Below are 18,492 nucleotides of genomic sequence, written 5' to 3'. Positions count from 1 at the left end.
TTGGTTACACACATTAAAATAACAAATAATAACCAGCTTTCTGTTTGGCAAGAATAGTTAAAATTTTTTGTTAAGCTTTTCATAAATCCACTTTTAAAGAGTTATTAAGACAGAGACAAAAGGAATAAAAGGAACACAGTGCCACTTGAGCTTAAAATTAACTTTTTAAAGTCTGTATCTGAAGATGTGTCTACTAAACTCAAGTATTTCTAAACTACACTATATTATCTTCCCCAAAGTTTTATGTTCTACTAAGGTAAATATGATACTAGGCAGACATAACTTAATAATGGCTTATCGGGAATTTTGATAAGTAATCCTTTTAATATTCTCCTTAATATGTCACATATAGTCCTATCACATTGTTATTATAATAATTATAATATTCATAACATTATAATAATATTTGACTAGTATTGTAATATTGTATATATTACCATAATAACAAGGTGAAGGGGACATATATGATATATTAAGAAGAATATTGCAATGATATATTACACATAATACACTCAATTTGACCTTTATAACAACTCTACATTTTGTATGTGTTTGTGTGTGTGTTACATTTGATCTTTACAATTCTCATCAGAAGTAAAAGAAAAATTTCTTAGCTATTCTATAGATAATGATATATTGAAATTAAAGAAGGAATACGATTTGCTCGAATTATGTTAGAAGAAATTAGATTTATCTCATTTGTTCACCTTAATAGGTAGAAGAGTTAGTAGTAGACATGACCATTTACACTCAGATTGGATAGAAGCCCTGTTCCAATACTTAAGTTATTTTCAAGTTTAAAACCCTAAAAGTTGTTTATTTTTTCAGTTTCAGTCTTGATGATTTTTTTCTAAGGACTCACATCTGTGAAGACCAGCACTACAAGTATATCTTCTCATGGTCTCACATATTTTACTTATTTATATTATTTTTTTCTGTCACTGTGGGTTAATAACACAATTTGTTATTTCAGTTCAGAGATACTAATATCTGAAAATGCTTACAATTTGTCTCAATTTTGTGAATTTTTAGCTCTTATTTTAATGCTGTTTTATATCTATATTGTTATTTATCTGGTGGCTATCAATTGTTAGTAATTTTAGGAAACTGGGCCAAGTTCCATTAACCGCTTTAGCATTTGGCTGATCTTTTAAATCAAGAGGAAAATGCTTAATAAGTCACTAGGAGACATTCTATGCCTAGAATTATTCTAATTTTCTCACTGTTAGCTGACCTCTTCTCCCTAGATATTCAAAAAACTTTTTTTTTTCTTATTGCAAGGTTTTTATATACTTGTATACTATTAATTTCTCCAGCAAAAGTTTTCACATTTCTCCTTTATTAATTAACTTTACTGTATTGCAGGTCAAAGAATGGTAAACCATTATTTAAGCCCATGATTTCACCTAATATTCTGGCACGTTATTACTTAACTACTTTATTTATTAAATAAATACTTAATAAGCTCCTATTATACAATTGTAGTAGGTATAAAAACCACAGGAAAAAAGGCAAGAGTATAAAAATATAATTTGCTTCATTTTTCTATCTTAGCAGAATATCCATCTGGAGGTTGGATTCCACTTGATGGCCAGAATCCTTACCACAGTCAATTCTTGAAAAAAATCAATAATTTTAGGGTTTTTTTAAAAAGAGTTCTCAGTCATTTAAGTTGGGAGGTTATTTAGAGAGCAGAATCTAATAACAAGTTCCAATGTAGCCACTACCCAGGGACTGCTGGGCCTTTTTCATATTTTAGTGCTTGAAAATACATTTATTCTCTGGGCTCATGGCCTGTCTCCTCCATACCCTCCCACTGTGTTACAGGAGTTCTGCAAGAAAGTTCTCAGGTAAGTCTTCCTAGGTGCCTCAGAAACTACTTTGCTAGCACCAGTAAGAATATATAATAGTTGGAGCAGTTGCCAGGATAAAAATTAAATATAGTTTCCAGTGCAGAATCGAGTTTTTACCGAGTGCTTTTTAGTCAGGGTACCTGTGTCTTCCCTGCCAATTGCTTTTTTAGTCCTGTAGAAAAGCTTTGATTTTACTTTTTAAAAACTCTGCTTCTGCTTGCCTGAATCTTTTTATCTTATATTTATCTCATCCTAGAGCCTATTCTGAGTTGTAAGGCATTTCATGCTACCTTACTTAAAACTTTTGTAAACTACTAGAGTCATTTGATAAACACAGAAGTAACCTAATAATCCAAAGATATCCATAGAGGCCCATGTGGAAGGGTGAGCTGACAGACTTTGCATTTGATATTCTAGTCTAGGCTCTGGGTTTAAGTAGCAGAGGGACAGCAGTGCTATGTGTCTTCATGGTGTCCCAGGAAATCTGGGTTGGTTCCAAGGGGAAATACCAGTGTTTCTCAGTTCTGGAAAGTAGCACAAGAGTGCGAGATGGGGCAATTGGGAGAGCGAGGCCTGGACATTCTTTCAGAGGCAGATGGAAGGCACAGTGTGGGAGAGCCAGCTGTTGGCCAACAGACTGACAGCTGTTTGGAGACTCGCTGCCTCTTCCCTAGTATAATGCTTGAGAAAAATGTGGCTGACCACTCCCTGCATTTGTACAGAGCAAAGGCCAAAAACCAACCTCAGATCTACTGATTTGGCAGCTGAAGGAATCAGCAAAGTTCTAACTGTCTGGCCCCATATTCCCAAGTCAGTCCCAAAGTGATTGTGGGAGGCCCTCCACATTGCCTCTCCTATGTTCTCTTTCCACAGCTGGGCCAGTCGGGAGGTCACAGAAATGTTGCTCAATCCACATGGTGTGCTACTCTCTCAGGCCCTGTGCAGCCTCCATGCTTAGGCCAAGTGGGTGTGCTGGGTGCCTATGTCAGCTCTCTCCTCCCTACCTACCTCTGACCCTGTTATGGGTGAGGGTAGCCATGCTTATGGCTGTCTTAAAACCGAAGAGGCAGGGAACTACTTGTGAGTCTGCAAACCACGTGTTCTTTTCCATAGCCTCTTTCTTCTGCTCTCTGGATGAATAAGCTAGCAGCGCAGTGCCTGTGAAAGTGGATGCCTCCTGAACCACCCTGCTTAGCACTGGTTAATGTCTTGGCCTTGAAAGAAAAGCCCGACTTCTGCTGAAACATGTGGTAGGGGCATGGCAGCTATGTGGTACCTCCTAAATCCTCTTTCTGGGTGTGGTGACTTGGTACTTTAACCTTATATATCTTTTTCCTTTATTGAAAACAAAACAATTTTTAACACACTGGGGGGAAAAAAGACAAATGTTTTGTGCCTTTCTAAGGCAGCACTGTATCCCAGGCTACATTTTAGGACTTAATATGGAAATACCAGAGTCTGAACTCCTCTATCTTGAGTATCATTAGTCCCTAGAGTCTAGGGGACAAGGAGTACTCTCTCTGCCTGGAAAGGTAGCACACAGGTGCAGTGTGCCAGTGACCCCTTTTCCCTGCCGTGATGCTTCATTGGAATAAAGAAGCATCGTATCCTGAGACCATTTGGCTGGTTTCAATCAGACGCTTAGGTTATCAAGTTGAGTGCTTTGTCTCCTGCAAGAGACAGAATGTTCCACAATTTCCAGGTATACTCTGGACCATTTCAAGTCTCCCAGTCTCCTAATCATATTAATTCCCCAGCTGTGTGGAGAAGTGTTCGGTGGGCTCTCTTGAGAGGGGAGGCTTGTTTTTGTCTTTCTGCTGGATCCTGAACTGGGTTTTCTTTCATTTGAAGTCTTCAGACTTAAAGCATTAAGCACTAGCTGGTGCCCTGCAGGGTTTGGTTTTCCCTGAGGAAGGGCAGCAAGGAACACATACCTGAAGCCTGTCCTCAGTATTGTGACCATACTAGGTTTTAGCAAAAAAAAAAAGGAAAAAAAGTTTTCTGTATAATGACAGTTTTCTTATCTCTTACCCTGTCCTCAATGTTTCCCTGCCTTTAACTAATAAAGAATCAGGAGAAAGAAACAATTCCTTTAAAGTTCTCCTTATTCAAGATTTTGAAATTCTTGGCCTAGGTGGGGCTGGAGAGAACATGATGCTCTCCAGAATACGAGTCCCAATTTGTATATCAGTGTGAAGAAGAAAACAGAACACTCAGATGAGAGTTTCATGGACTATTTTAAAAATGTGTCAATATAAAAAAAATTCCTACTTACTCTTAAACATTTATTATGTAATATTTGCTACACACCAAAGAATATGCACAACACATATATATGTAAGTTATAAAGCTAATAACCGAAGGAATCCTTAAATAATTTAATACCCAGAATAATACATCTTCCTGAGTATTCCTTTCTGTCCCTTAGGTACACCTCCAAAGAAGACACAAATTTGAATTTTTTTAATATTCTCCTTTTAAGATACAGGTATGATTTTATCTCATTATCTGTTTCTAAACTGCATTTCTTCTTTGTACTTGTTATTGAGCTTTACACAAATGATATTTATTATGCCGTCTTCTATAGCTTACTATATTTTAGTCAGTACTCTGCTTCTAAATCCTTCCACCCTCCAAAAAAGAAAACACTACTCACAATAACCTCACCAGATAATTATTCCAAGTAAAAATAGGACAGATATTTCATAGAATAACTTAAAAAGCAATACTTTCAAGTTGTCTTGTGAAGTCAACTGGAGTGTGACACCAAAACCTGACAATGATACAAGAGAAAGAACAACTACAGGCAAATTTTACCAACAGCATGGATTTTAAAAATTCTATACAAATTATTAGCAAATTAAATCCACAATATATACAAAAGATAATGCCTCTTGACCAACTTAATTTTGTTCCAGGATTAGAAGTTTGGCTTAAAACTATTTTTTGAATGAATGACGATGCCAGGCATTCATTGTAGGAAATTAGTTAGGACTTTATTCTTTTTTATTTATGTTTTAAATAACTAAGTTTAGATAGGTTTCCATAAATACCTATTTACTGAAATACTACTTATAACTTGCCTTTTGTAGATAGTGAGCTTTTTTTCCCTCTTGTATGATAGGGACAAGGATAAAAAATGAAAAAAATAGAGGTTATACAAAGATATACATATATAGTGTAATGGTTAATTTTATGTGTCAACTTGACTGAATGACTTGAAAAGCATCATTCCTGGATGTGTTTATAAGAATGTTTCCAGAAAAGCTAGAATTTGAAGTGGTTGACTGAGTGATAAAGATTTACCCTTACCAGTGTGGGAGGGCATCATCCAATCTGTTGAGGGCTCAGAACAAAAAGGTGAAGAAGGTCCAAATTCTCTCATGTCTAGAGCTAGGATATCCCTCGTCTTCTGACAGATGTCAGAGCTCCAGGTTCTCATATCTTTGGATTCCAGAATTACACTAGTGTCCTCCTAGTCTTGAACTAAGAATTATACCATCAGCTCCCCTTTTGCTCAGGCCTTTGGACACAGACATCACCAGCTTCCCCAGTTCTCTAGCTTGCAGATGGCATATCATGGGACTTCCCAGCCTCCATAATCACATGAGCCAATCCCATAATAAACTCTTACATATTTATATATATCCAAATATTTTTGTTTCTCTGAAAAACCCTGGCTAATACATATGTTTGCTTAATTTATACCAGTGAGTGAAGGGAGGCACTTGGAAATTCCCCTAGGCCCTATGTGTTCACCAATTCAATTTTTAACAAGTGGGTTTATAAATGAGGAGAGTCGATTTTTAAAATGGCCTACTATATTGTTAGAAGCTAAAGACCAATAATTTTTAGATTTTAGTCAATCAGTTCATAATTGGCTTCCCTTCCCCCTCATCCCCAAAGTGTTATTTAAGTCCTAAGAGGTTCTTATGGGGGTAGCTGGGGATGTATGTTTCATGGCAGTCCGTTGTTTTATGTTGGTATCCCTTGAGATTGGCAGTTGCATTTGATTCTCGACAAGGCTCTGTCCTTGTTGACATTCACTGAGGTGGCTGTGTTCCCACTAGTCTCTGGCCATGTGGTCTATATTGCAGCAGCTTTCTCTTATGTTGAAACTGTTTCAGGATCCAAAAATATTTCCACCCAAAATTTTCACCATTTTCAAGGACAGAAAAATTGTGTCACTCTCCCATATCACTTCAAGGTTGTGAAAGATTTTAGTCTGTCCTTGGCTCCCTTTGCAGCAGTCCCCACTGGGATGGGAACTTCTGCAAGAAGATCTTCCAAGATCTCAGACAAAAAACCAAACAAAAGTGCTGTGTATTAGCAGACATGTACACATTCCTGGAGATACTACCGTTATCCCTCTATCAGGACTGGGACACAGAAATTCCTAGATCCTACCAATATCTCAGTCTCTTTCCAATCTTTTCCTTTGTGCCTAAGAGAGTGCCATCTTGTTGGAGATGAAACAGTGTACATTCCTCCAAACTTTTTACTATCTTACTCTTGCCTTACAAGCCAAAGGGAGTCTATTGTCTTTTTTTTCTGGTTCTAGTATAAAAAAGATCTTTAAAGCAATGGATACTTCCAATCTAGCAATTCAAATTGGGTGATAATTTGGGTATGGGCAAGGTGGGTGACAGTTTATGAAAGTAAACAGATTGTTTTATAAAATAAATAAGGCAAAAGACACTGATTATTGGTTTGTGTAATGTTCTGCCATTCAAGCAAAGTGCAGATGTATGTATAACATGGAGTTGTGTAAGGGGAGCCTGTTATATCAGTATCCGATCTAACTATCTTAAAAGATTATGAAAAAAAAAAATACTTATTTTCTTAGAGCATTTGTTCACTGGCTACACTGTCTTTCTCTTGAAAAACAAGTCCTGAGAGCCACTAATTACGGTAGCAGGCATAGAACAGTCTGTACTTTAAATAACACTCTTCCTTTCCTTGCTCACATTGCAATAATTATTTCTGCAAAAAAAGAGAAAAAAGAAATTACACATGGAGGAGAGACAAGTGGAGGGAGGCAAAGTATGGATTTTTCTTCTCTCCTTTGATATTCTGGAGTATTTAACTAACATATTCCCCAGCTTCAAAGCAGCGATTATTTTTCTTTGGATTCTTGAATAGCAGGAGTCTTTATTACCAAAGTTTCTGCTCTCAGGCTTCTTCCTAGACAAAAATGCCTGTGGAAGTGGTGGTTATCTCAAATTCCTTTTGTGAAGTCATTAGGCACTTCCACAGAGAAAATTTATTGGTCCTTAACATACTCTGTTTCGTCTCTATTGTCATTTTGGATGTGCTGGGAAATTCAGTTACCAAATGAGAGTCTTGATCTGATTGGAATCAACTGGATTATTCTATGATTAGGGATTCTTTTTGGTGCGGGCTGGAGGGAAGGAAATTCAGTAAGCTTAAAGTTTATTTACAGCTTAATTTGAATTAGTGTTTTCCTTGCAAGTATAAATAAGAGAAGTTAACCTCTTTGAGTCTTTGAGAAGTTAACCATTAAGATGCCATCCAGTTAAGACATATTTTGATGAGAATTCTATTAAAATGAAAAGTGCAAATATATCACCTAATGATTCGCTGGCACATCTTGTTTTGTTTTATTTTTAGCATCAAACAAGACCCTGAGAATATAAAGACAATCAACCCTGTGCAGACTCATTGAACATTTTCTGGTTCTTAATATTCCCAGCAAAAATCAAAATATAATAATAAACTTTGAAATATAAACTTTGATGAGAAACAGGTGAAATAAATTCTAGAACACTGTATTTTTCCAGATTATGTCAAGCCTGTTTGCATCATACAATAAAGAGCTTTAAGATTCTATGACATAGTTTGGTTGTAGCTTTAGGAAACTTAAGGAAAAGTAAGAAGGAATCCAGAAATCTTCACCTACTTTTTGATTTTGCTATGAAAAAGATCCCCTTTGGACTACTCTTTTGTATATTATTAGAAATGCAAAAAGAACTAAACTTGTTCATTTAAAATTTTTCAGAGATAAATTCTCTGTTGTTTCCATTGAGCCCTAGCTAAATATGACATTTACCGAAATCAGAGAGCCCATTGAACAATGAAGACTGTTATTTGTTTGCTACTTTGCGTTTTTTTGTGTGTGCTGATTTGAAGACAATATGATTCTAAAATCACTCCCCCAGGGAAATTAAAACATACTAATACTGTACAGTTAGAATAATAATGGAAGCAACTTTTCAAGCCTCTCCTACTCCCTTAATAAGAGTAATCTGTAAAAAAACTACTTTCCCAAGTGACCACAGTCTGCACTTTTGAAAATACATTAAGGCAAACTTCAGCCATTGACCTTTTAGAGCTAAGGAGAGATTCAATTAAGTCCATGAACTGAAACCATTGGAAAGTCAAGGGAAGTCAGGAAATAGTTTCATAATTACACATGGTGGAAGAGAGTGAAGAGGATTAATTGGGGTTAAAGTACAAAATACGATGTCCTTTTATGGAGTCTTCAATTGCCTCACTGTGAATATTTTTTATTTCCTTCATTGACTCTGAAGCAATCACTTTAAGAATTATGATAAAGGTATAGTTCAGTGATTGAGTATTCAGCTTCTTATTGAAATGTACTTTACAAAATAGTGGAACAAACTAACACACATAAAAATTGGACAGTATATATTATAATTTTTACAATAGCACCACCATCACTCATGTATGCATGCCAGTTTAAAAATTAGAATATAAATAGGTTTTTTTTTTTTTTTTGGAGTTAGAGTCTTGCTCTGTCGCCCAGACTGGAGTGCAGTGGCCGCTCCTGGCCACCGCAGCCTCGACCTGCTGGTCTCCAGCGATCCTTCTGCTTCAGCCTCCCAAGTGGCAGGAACTACAGGCGCATGCTACCACACCCGGCTAATTTTTGATTTATTGTAGAGATGAGGTCTCGCCAAGTTGCCCAGGCGGGTCTCGAACCCACGGGCTCAGGCAATCCACTCGCCTCAGCTTCCCAAAGCGCAGGATTACAGGCTGAGCCACCAAGCCCGGCTATAAATATTTTCTGAAGCTTATTGTCTCTGTCCAGTGAAATTTTTTTCATCAAGGAATATTTTGTTGGCTCCACTTGTCTCCTTCTTGCTAGTACCACACTTCAGCAGCTTTCCTTCCACACAATCTACTGTTATACTGTTAGTATAAGTGATCTCTTTCTCTGTTCCATGTTGCAACAGCCTCCTATCGGACCCCAGTAAAATTTAATTATTATTGTTCATTCATAAAAATTCATTTTGTTTTGGGTAAGGGAAATAAATCCATAATTTTTTTGGCCATAAGTCGAATTTAAATTTGATTCCATTCAAATTGGGTAATTCCCCTAACACACAGACATCTGGAAAGAAATTAGATATTCGGAATTGGCCTAATTTCTAGTTCCATAGCAATCAATAAAGGTGATTGAAGAACTGTCTTGTACTGTGACCTGAAGGATAAAGCTGTGGTGCATTTAGAAACATATCATCACATCCATGTTTCTTCATTCTAATTTTTCTTTAGTTAGAAGAATCCCAATGCTATTTTACATTTATACTCCAAATGATGCATAAATGGTCAAGCCTCCAATCAGTTGCAGTCCTTAGCAGGTAGAGTTATCAGAATAATGTTAAACCATAAACTTAACTTTGAGTTAAAAAGCAAATAGTTAGAGGAGGAAGGAGAAACCATTTTTCTTCCTTCTTCCTCTAAAAATTATGCAAACAGAAACATACACAAAAAGACTTTTTTCACCTCTGATCATTTTTGAGACCAACATTTCTATTTTAGCATGGGATAAAAAATGTGTGTGTGTGTGTGTGTGTGTGTGTGTGTGTGTGTGTGTGTGTGTGTGTGTGTGTTTTAATCCAACCACTTTTTAAAAATTAAATGACAATGTTTGTTTCCGAGGAATAAGTGATGAGAGTTTTATTAGCCAAAAGTCAGTATATTAATAGGGAAGTCACTCACCATTTCCAAAAATAGTAACTGGTTCAGTGCCCAACTGTCAAATCATGGAAAGTGGTCATTGAGCAATTAAGGTGAGTGAATTGCCTGAGCCTGCAGGTTCGAGACTCGCCTGGGCAGCGAGACCTCATCTCTACAATAAATCAAAAAATCAGCTGGGCATGGTAGTGCGCACCTGTAGTTCCAGCTACTTGGAAGGCTGAGGCAGAAGGATCGCCGGAGCCCAGCAGGTCGGGGCTGCGATGGCCAGGAGAGGCCACTGCACTGCAGTCTGGGTGACAGAGTGAGACTCCAACTCAAAAAAAAAAAAAAACTGCATAAGAAAAAAGATTAAAATAGTGTTTAGAGGATGTAAACAAAAGGCATCTATCTCATCTTTTTCTCTTTTACTATTTAAAATTATATTTCATTGATTACAAATAATTGTCTTTATCATTCAAATGACATACTTTTTGAGGTTAAATTTATGTTCAGTGAAAGTCACTTTTAAAAAAGTGCAGAGTTGCATGAAAATTTTAACAACTTTATTGAAGTGTATTTGACATACAATAAACAGCACATGCTTAAAGTATACAATTTGATAAGTTTTGACATATGTATATATTCATGAAGTCATCACCACAATGAAGATTATGAACACATACATCACTCCCCAAAGTTTTCTCATGCCTCTCTGCAATATTTCTCTCTTTTCTCTCCTTGCCACTGCTCTTGTCCTCAAGCATGTATCACTCTGTTTTATGTCATCATGATTTGTACTGTCCTAGAATTTTATATAAATGCAATCATACAGTATGTAGTATTGCATTGCAAGACTTCTTTCACTCAGCATAATTATTTTGCGATTCATCCATGTTATTATAGCCATCCATGCTATTACCGTCTTTTCTTCTAATTGTTGAGTAACATTCCATGGTAAAGAAATACTACCATTTGTCAATGTATTTGCCTGTTGATGAAAACTTTTTACAGAGTTATCATGAACACTCATGCATAGGTCTTTTTATGGACACATGCTTTTATTCCTCCTGGTTAAACATACCTACAAGTGAAATTTGAATTCTCCGTAATGATAACGATATTGGATATTATTTTATGTTCTTCTTTGCTATTCATGTATCTTTTTTGGTGAAATATCAGTTCAAATCATTATCAGATTTTAATTATATTCTTATAATTGAGTTTTGAGAGTAATCTATGTATTTCAGATACCAATCCTTTATCAGATACATAAATTACAAATATTTTCTTCTTGTAGCTTGTATTTTCATTCTCATAACAATGCCTATCGAAGAGAAGTTTTAATGTTCAATAAAGTCCAATTATTTTTATGAATATGTTTTATGTTGCCCTGTAAACACTACCTCCCTCTTTTTTTGATAGCATCACCCCCATATCAATTAGACTAACCTAGCTAGGTTATGCCATTAAAAATAAGCTGCCAAGTATCAGAGGTCTATTAAATAAAAGTTTGATTCTTGATGACAATACAAGTTGAACATGAAACACCAGAAAGCTGTGCTCATAACAATAGTGCGGAGCAATGGAGACTTCATCTCAAAATGCAACGGGAAGGAATTTTGAGGAATTGATCCTTGTCATTTCCACTTAGAATTGGCCAAAGCAAGTCACAGAGAAATTCTATTTAAACAACTAGAAGCCTTTTTCTCTTTAATTCTAAGTCAATACACAGGCTCTAGAATCCATCCGAATAAGCAGTGGGATTCTAGGCCTGGGTAGACCTCCAACATTCTTCCCAGGTACAAATACAAAGGACAATGGATAAGGCAGAGCCTACTAGGAGGCAAAACCTATAACCTCCAGAAGGAGAAATCACAAGACTAGCTTTAATGCAACTGTTTCCTTATAAGCCTATCCAATAGCACAGGGGAAAAAAAGTCACTGAAGAATAGTCTTTACTTTTTTAACCACTAATTGTTGCAGATATCAAGGGTGAATACGTTGATTGTTTTGTATTGGTTGTAGTATATTGACCGACTGGGACGTCAAAGAGTGAAAACTCAAACTTCCAGAAATCCTGGGTACACTTTCGGTGGCTATTGTAGAGAGGAAGGTGGGTTGGCTTTTTGTGTATGTACGTGTAATTTTTTTTAAAATCCAAGGGCAGGTCATTTGTTGAAATTCTGTGACTTGAAAGCATAGTGGGCAACCAATGCGAAGAATGTAATTGTAGATGCTTGCTTTTGTTTCCCTCCTTTCTTTTGGTAACAGTCTGAACTATTTTCTGGAAAAAAAAAAACTGTCCTTTCTCACTGTAGGTTTTGACTCTAATGACTGGGGATTATTTGTGCAATTAAAGATTCCACTTCTAGCCAGTTACTGAACTAGGAATAGTCCTGTGAAGCATATCAAGTCAAACAGAAGCCTCCTGTTTTCTATGTAGGTGCTGGAAGGAAAATGTTATCTTTCCTCTGTGACTAACCTTGGCTGTTACACATCTTCTGCTATCTGTTGTTCCATTTGTCTTCATTCAGACTACATGGAGGAAGCCCATATGTTGTGGTAAAGAATGAAGAAAACACCCAGAAAGAACTAGATCTGAAAAATTTAGGGAACGAAGGAGGAATGAAAGTCAGAAGAGATAGAAAGACTTGATGATATTATTTGAGTTCGTGTAGTCTCTGGAGTCACTTAATATCTTGAGTTTCCAACAATTTGCTGTAAGAGATGTTATCTTTGCCCTCCTCCCCAACAGAAACCTCATTGATTCTGGTTTTTATATTTTATTACTCAAAAAGATCTGCCTAGCACACTAAGACTGTCAAAAGAAAAATAAAAGGTAATATATAATATATATATATTTATAACCAATTTTTTTCAAAGAGAAAATTAAATGTATAGAAACAAGAAAGTAAGAGAGGTTATTGCTTTTTACCTTGCAAAATTTGTTTTCATTTTTAGTTAAGTAATTGCAGGATGACCCATATAGCTGGTTTTAGAGTTTGGTACTATGACTCCCTGAGACACCTGAGAAATTTTGCCTGTTTTTCGTTGACTGCACTGCATTTATGTATCTGTAAAAGCAAGCTGTATTATTCTAAATAGTCTGAATGTGACATTTGTACTGGAATGTACTGTACCCTGCAGCCATATTATTTCTCTAATGATCAATCTTTGAACCTAATTGTACATGCTCGACCACAGTCATTTACGTTCAACATGTTAAAACACTCACTAATGAAAAACCTCAGTCATTTACCTTCAACATGTTAAAACACTCACTAATGGCAAAACCTCAGTCTATAGTCAACATTCCCCTTCAACTATAAAGACAATCCAAAGGATACACTTCCTAGATTATTTGCTTTCAATTTATCTATTCATTTGTATTTCAGCACCTACTTTAGACCTTACCCTATACAGAAAGTAAATGTTCCTTTTCTCAACAAACTCACAAACTATGATACAGAAAAAGCAGACACTTTTCTCTAATGAAGTAAAACTTAATCTCAGAATTAAAGTTTTTCTGACCTGCTTTGAAAAGAAAGACCTGTGACATGTGACTTTAACTTTAATAAAAATCTGTTATTGCATTTCTCCCTTGTTAATGATTGATATCAAAATATAGTCATAATCTTTTGGTGGTATTATTCGGGAGAAAATGATTTTCAAATGTCATATTTGCTCAAGTAAGACAGGAGAAGTTATGCACTTATCTGTGATTAGGAATTCACTAGGCAGTTAGATCTCATTCGAGCAAGAAATGATTTTGAAAAACTTAAAATTATTTGAATCTATACAGTAGCTGTGTTCATAATGCACATGATGAGTAATGCTGTGGTTTACTTCAGTCTAACTTAGGCTTGCTTTCAATGCCAAGAATTAAATCTCCAAAAGTAAGTCACTTATGAAATTTCAAGATAATGCAAATACCTTACTTTATTAAATTAAATCACTTATCATTCTTATTTACATAAGCTACAAACAAGCAGATGATCAATACTTATAAAACATTTGTATTAAAAATACCTTATAATTCAATGTACTAAATTCGATGATAAAAACAAGAATATTTACTCTTTTAAAAGAAAATTAATTTTGAAAGAGATGATAATTAATTTTAGGAGTAATATTTCTCCTAATTTGGTTACTAATGTGCATTTAGAAGTACTTTTACAATTTGATAAGATAAATTGTTTACATCATCTTTCCTCTACTTTCTTCACAGAGTTAAGTTCAGGCAACTTATGTGTTGTGTTTTCCTTTATTAGAGTGTATATATATATAACAGTATAATCCTAATCAATTATTTTTGCTACATGCAAAATAAAATTACTTATTCATCAAGATGGCATAGAAGAATCAATCTGATTCTTACAATTAAGAGTTTCTGAGCTCTTTTGAGGTTCTGTCATTTATTTTCCTCTTTTAGTCACTGAGTGGAGGTATATCTTTCTGTTACATCAAAGCCCTGGGAGAGAAGTTAGTAAATTGGTTAATCAAATTCCAGGTCCTTTAAAATAAGCAATGTCACTATGCCACTGATGGTTGCACATTGGGCCAGGTCCTTCCTTTTACTTGTTTTCAAATGGCCAGAGCAGAAAAGTGACCGGAGCCTTCTGGTGCATGAAGAAAACCAGGATGCAGATTTCTTTTTCTTCCTGTTCCACCTTGCATGCTGACTAGGGTATGTTCCTTCTGAGAATATCTGTCTTTTCTTTCTTTCCATGGAGAATGGCAAAATGTCAAGAGAAGACTGATCATAGAGGAAGGAAAAGGCTGCTTGAGTCTTTCTATACTTGGCAACATAGTCTAAAGTTGAAACCTCTGGGAACCAGAGTAGGGAGCACAAAAAATTTATTGGGGATAGGTAGTTGCAAAACAGATAAAAAGGAAAAGGAAGCCAGGCTCGGTGGCTCAGCCTGTAAAATCCCGTGCCTTTGGGAGGCTGAGGTGAGTGGATTGCCTGAGCTCGCGGGTTCGAGACCCGCCTGGGCAGCGAGACCTCATCTCTACAATAAATCAAAAAATCAGCCGGGCGTGGTAGCGCATGCCTGTAATTCCGGCTACTCGGAAGGCTGAGGTGGAGGGATCGCCGGAGCCCAGCAGGTCGAGGCTGCGGTGGCCAGAAGCGGCCACTGCACTCCAGTCTGGGCAACAGAGTGAGACTCCAACTCAAAAATAAAAAATAATTAATTAATTAATTAATTAATTAAAAAATTAAAAAAAGGAAAAGGAACTGAATTAACAGAAATTTTCAATTATTTCAAAACACAAAGTATTCAAGTCATATTAAATTAAAAATGCAATAATATGTATTGAAACCCACATGTTTAGCATCCACTCATTGTGATGATTACATAAACCATTTGAATATAGAAACACTTTTAAATGGATGGATATTTGTTTCACAACATCTTATGTTTCACAGCGTTTATGTTTTTAAATGTAGATACCATTTTACTGTTTATGCAGTTTCACCAGTTGTACATTTTGTCACATACACTATCTCATTTTTTGTCAACAAATATATATACAGAATGTGTTCATTTATTTATTATCTAGACATTGTGTCCCATTTATCCTATATTATTCCTAGTGTATTTCCTGAATAAAAGAGACTACAGTACAATTTCAGTTATAAAATGTAAATTAATGCAATATTATGATTTAATCCATAGTGATAATACATTTTATCAAATAGTTTATAACTATTTTTCTCTTGAATTGCATTCAGCTATAATATTACTTTAGCTTCCTTTAATTTAAAACAGTTTCTCAGTCTTTGTTTATCTTTTGTGGCCTTGGTATTTCTGAGGAGTACAGACCAGTTGTTTTGTAGAATATCTCTCAATTGGAATTCATCTGATGTTTCCACATGATTAGATTCAGATTATGCACCTTGGAGCAGAAACATCAAAGAAATAATATGGTGTCTTTCTCAGTATATCACATTAAATGACATATGCTTCTTTTACTTAGATTCAATATTCATGATGTCAACTTTAATCACTTTAAGGTAGTGCACATCTCCCCACACTAAAATAGCTACTTTTCTGTTTTTCATTAGTAGACATATAATAGGAAAATATTTTAAGACCATAGAAATGTCATGTTTCTCATCAAACTTTCAACCGACTAGCTGTAGCTTCCATTGATGATTTGTTTAACTCAGTAGTAATTTCTTCTATATTTATAAATTGTCATTCTATTTTCTAGTTTTTTTATTCCCCGTTTATTTTTTGTTGTCTACATAACCCATGTAATCTTACTTCATTCAATATATTACAATCAATTATTATTATCAATTATTTTGATGTTCTTGTGGGAACTGCTTTAAACTGTTCTTTCAAGATGTCTCCATAACCACTGATGCACTTTCCTACTTATTGCTACAAAATGTTCCAGGATCATCCAATAATTTCCCTAATACTACTCTGGAGTCAGCTATTTATTTGCAGAGACTTGACCCCTTGTATTCCAAATTGATATTGAGAAACCAAGATTTAGACTTTAGATAATTCTATTGGTTTAAATAACGGAGGACTAAAAGAAGGAGGAGGAGGAGGAGAAGAAAATTCCATTGCTACCTAGGTACAAAATATTTTTTAAGATCAACAGCTGTAAAAGGAAAAGGAAGGAAGGCAGTTTGGAAAGAAAGAAAAGTGAAACTGTGATGACTCAGACAACAATGATAGTCAACCCAGAGAGGACCTCTGGCACAAATATTGACTGTCAGGGCTGTCCCACATCAGTCCAAGATGACGAAGCCTTCATACATCCACGTCTATCAGATATTTCATATGGTCTGCCCTAGAAGAGGAAGTGACTTCAAACCAGATGGTTCTTTGCTGCTGAGGCTGTCTGCTGGTCACAGTCTCTATATCTGGGAAGCAAGTGTTTTTCTTGAAGGTGAATCTAAGTGATATATCTGTAGTCATTCATATCTTTTTGTATATTCAAAATTACTTCCTCCAATAGTGAAAAACTTGGGCTTTCATTAACCTCAATATGCTTTTGCATTTACTCAAACCTAAAAAAAAACAATAGTTTTAAATTGTTAATTTATATTATTGTAAAAAGAAAATTTACTAACTTAAATTCAATATTGTTTACAATTCTTTTGAACCAAAATTTTCTATTTAGTGAATTGCATTATTATTAATTATAAACTTGGATGAGTTTGACAAGTTCATACACTCATGTAACTCAGACATATATAGACACATAGAACATTTTCATTATCCTTGGAAATTTTCTTTTTGTCTCAATCTTGCAGCAATGTATTTAATGTTTTTTATTACCGATTAGTAATATATTTAATTTTTTTCATCACCAATTAGTAATTTGCTTATATTACGTCACATCAAATGTAAGACTATTATGGCTATACAGTTCCATGTAACCTGTCCCTTGATTTGTGCTGTTTTCATATATATTATATCTGTATATATTATAACTCTCAGGATAAAGTATTTTAATATTTTATTTAGCAAATAAATAAGTCTTTTAAGTAAGTCAGTAAAAGAAAACCAGTATCCTATTCACTCTGAGAGTTAGAAGGAAGCAACTGCCATTATCTAGGTTATAACTTTCTTGTGACAGAGGAAAAATAACAAGAAGATTGATTGCATCCTGGAGCCAGAATACATCAGTTATAATTATATTTATAAATAAGTAATTATAACTTTACTGATTAAGTTATAAATAATTATAACTTTCATGGTATTGGCCAAAGCACATTTCACAGCCTCTCTATGTAAGATGGAAAAGTATAAATCTGCCACAAGAAGGCACTTGCAAGTGACACAGCTGTAAATGGAGTTATATAATATTTTCAAAAGGAAGAAGGAATAATTTTGAAAATGAGAAACTTCATCCCTGGGATGAAGGCTGGTTCAACAACCACAAGATCATAAATATAATTAAATATATCAACAGATGTAAAAATAGGAATCACTTGATTATGCCATTAGACGCAGAAAAAGCTTTCAATAAAATCCAGTATCCCTTCTTGATAAAAAGGCTTGAACGTCTAGGCATAGAGTAAACATACCTCAAAGTAGTAACAGCCATCTATGATAAACCCACAACCAATATATTGCTAAATGGACAAAATTGGTAGCATTTCCCCTGAAAACTGGAACAAGACAAGGCTGCCCACTTTCACCCCTCCTGTTTAACGTAGCATTGGAAGTCCTAGCTAGAGCTATCAGACAAGAAAAGAAAATCAGGGGTATCCAAAAGGAAAAGAGGATGTCAAGTTGTCCCTCTTTGCTGATGATATGATTCTATAACTTGAAAATCCAAGAGAATCTGTCAAAAACCTTCTTGCACTGATAAAGGACTTTGGGAAAGTCTCAGGGTACAAAATCAATGTACAAAAGATAGCAGCCTTCTAATACACCAATAACAAACAGACAGTGAACCAAATAAAAAGCACAACCCCAATCACAATAGGCACACAAAAAAGAAATTACTTGGCATCTTCCTAACTACAGAAGTGGAAGACTTCTATTGAAAAGTCTATCATATCTCTTATGACATGGGCATCTGGGGTTTTGATCAGGAATTGGTTGCCAGTTCCAATATCCATAAGGGTGTCTCTTGCATTTTCTAAGGTTCTTATAGTTTGAGGTTTTACATTTAGGTCTTTGAGCCATTTAGAGTTGATTTTTGTGTATGGTGATAGGTA

Source organism: Carlito syrichta, unplaced genomic scaffold (genome assembly GCF_000164805.1).
Source record: "Carlito syrichta isolate Samal-C Ts95f unplaced genomic scaffold, Tarsius_syrichta-2.0.1 Scaffold303689, whole genome shotgun sequence".
Lineage (NCBI taxonomy): Eukaryota > Metazoa > Chordata > Mammalia > Primates > Tarsiidae > Carlito > Carlito syrichta.
This window is presented reverse-complemented; position numbering follows the sequence as displayed.